This window comes from Bison bison, unplaced genomic scaffold (assembly GCF_000754665.1).
Source record: "Bison bison bison isolate TAMUID 2011002044 unplaced genomic scaffold, Bison_UMD1.0 scf7180017864289, whole genome shotgun sequence".
In the NCBI taxonomy this organism is placed as follows: Eukaryota; Metazoa; Chordata; class Mammalia; order Artiodactyla; family Bovidae; genus Bison; species Bison bison.
Genome location: NW_011494861.1, coordinates 5730207 through 5732815, shown reverse-complemented (window position 1 = coordinate 5732815; position 2609 = coordinate 5730207). Strand labels below are relative to the sequence as shown.

General features: G+C 42.2%; 1 protein-coding gene across 1 annotated transcript in view; it reads left to right on the top strand.

Annotated features, from left to right (window-relative positions):
• PER3 (period circadian clock 3) overlaps window positions 1–2609 on the top strand; it is a 69454-nt gene that overhangs the window by 18098 nt on the left and 48747 nt on the right.

Here is a 2609-nt window from a genome sequence, read left to right as displayed (position 1 = left end):
CTTTAAGCCAACTTTTTCACTTTCCTCTTTCACTTTCATCAAGAGGCTCTTGAGTTCTTCTTCACTTTCTGCCATAAGGGTGGTGTCATCTGCATATCTGAGGTTATTGATATTTCTCCCAGAAATCTTGATTCCAGCTTGTGCTTCCTCCAGCCCAGGGTTTCTAATGATGTACTCTGCATAGAAGTTAAATAAGCAGGGTGACAATATACAGCCTTGACGTACTACTTTTCCTATTTGGAACCAGGCTGTTGTTCCATGTCCAGTTCTAACTGCTGCTTCCTGACCTACATACAGATTTCTCAAGATGTAGGTCAGGTGGTCTGGTATTCCATATCTTTCAGGATTTTCCACAGTTTATTGTGATCCACACAGTCAAAAGCTTTGGCATAGTCAAGAAAGCAGAAATAAATGTTTTTCTGGAACTCTTGCGTTTTTAACAATCCAGCGGATGTTGGCAATTTGATCTCTGGTTCCTCTGCCTTTTCTAAAACCAGCTTGAAAGTCTGGAAGTTCACTGTTCACATATTGCTGAAACCTGGCTTGGAGAATTTTGAGCATTACTTTACTAGCGTGTGAGATGAGTGCAATTGTGCGGTAGTTTGAGCATTCTTTGGCATTGCCTTTCTTTGGGATTGGAATGAAAACTGACCTTTTCCAGTCCCGTGGCCACTGCTGAGTTTTCCAAATTTGCTGACATATTGAGTGCAGCACTTTCACAGCATCATCTTTTAGGATTTGAAATAGCTCAACTGGAATTTCATCCCCTCCACTAGCTTTGTTCACAGTGATGCTTCCTAAGGCCCACTTGACTTCACATTCCAGGATGTCTGGCTCTAGGTGAGTGATCACACCATCATGATTATCTGGGTCATGAAGATCTTTTTTGTACAGTTCTTCTGTGTATTCTTGCCACCTCTTCTTAATATCTTCTGCTTCTGTTAGGTCCATACCATTTCTTTTTTGAGCCCATCTTTGCATGAAATGTTCCCTTGGTATCTCTAATTTTCTTGAAAGAAAGAAAGTGAAGTCGCTCAGTCGTGTCCGACTCTTTGTGACCCCATGGACTATAGCCTACCTGGCTCCTCTGTCCATGGGATTTTCCAGGCAATAGTACTGGAATGGATTGCCATTTCCTTCTCCAGCGGATCTTCCCGACCCAGGGATCGAACCCAGGTCTCCCGTATTGTAGAAAGACACTTTACCATCTGAGCCACCAGTGAAGTCTTAATTTTCTTGAAGGATCTCTAGTCTTTCCCATTCTGTTGTTTTCCTCTATTTCTTTGCATTGATCGCTGAGGAAGGTTTTCTTATCTCTCCTTGCTGTTCTTTGGAACTCTGCATTCAGATGCTTGTATCTTTCCTTTTCTCCTTTGCTTTTCACTTCTCTCCTTTTCACAGCCATTTGTAAGGCCTCCTCAGACAGCCATTTTGCTTTTTTCCATTTCTTTTCCATGGAGATGGTCTTGATCCCTGTCTCCTGTACAATGTCACGAACCTCCATCCATAGTTCATCAAGCACTTTATCACATCTAGTCCCTTAAATCTATTTCTCACTTCCACTGTATAATCATAAGGGATTTGATTTAGGTCGTACCTGAATGGTCTAGTGGTTTTCCCTACTTTCTTCAATTTCAGTCTGAATTTGGCAATAAGGAGTTCATGATCTGAGCCACAGTCAGCTCCTGGTCTTGTTTTTACTGACATAGAGCTTCTCCATCTTTGGCTGCAAAGAATATAGTCAATCTGATTTCAGTGTCAGCCATCTGGTGATGTCCATGTGTAGAATCTTCTCTTGTGTTGTTGGAAGACGGTGTTTGCTATGACCAGTGCGTTCTCTTGGCAAAACTGTATTAGCCTTTGCCCTGCTTCATTCCGTATTCCAAAGCCAAATTTGCCTGTTACCCCAGGTGTTTCTTGACTTCCTCCTTTTACATTCCAGTCCCCTATAATGAAAAGGACATCTTTTGGGGGTGTTAGTTCTAAAAGGTCTTGTAGGTGTTCATAGAACCATTCAACTTCAGCTTCTTCAGGGTTACTGGTTGGGGCATAGACTTGGATTACTGTGATATTGAATGGTTTGCCTTGGAAACGAACAGATCATTCTGTCATTTTTGAGACTGCATCCAAGTACTGCATTTCGGACTCTGTTGACTATGATGGCTACTCCATTTCTTCTAAGGGATTCCTGCCCACAGTAGTAGATATAATGGTCATCTAAGTTAAATTCACCCATTCCAGTCCATTTTAGTTCGCTGATTCCTAGAATGTCAGCGTTCACTCCTGCCATCTTCTGTTTGACCACTTCCAATTTGCCTTGATTCATGGACCTGACATTCCAGGTTCCTGTGCAATTTTACAGCATTGGACCTTGCCTCTATCACCAGTCGCAAGCACAACTTAGTGTTGTTTTTGCTTTGACTCCGTCTCTTCATTCTTTCTGAAGTCATTTCTCCACTGATCTCCAGTAGCAGATTGGACACCTTCTGACCTGGGGAGTTCATCTTTCAGTGTCCTATCTTTTTGCCTTTTCATATTGTTCATGGGGTTCTGAAGGCAAGAATACTGAAGTGGTTTGCCATTCCCTTCTCCAGTAGACCACATTTTGC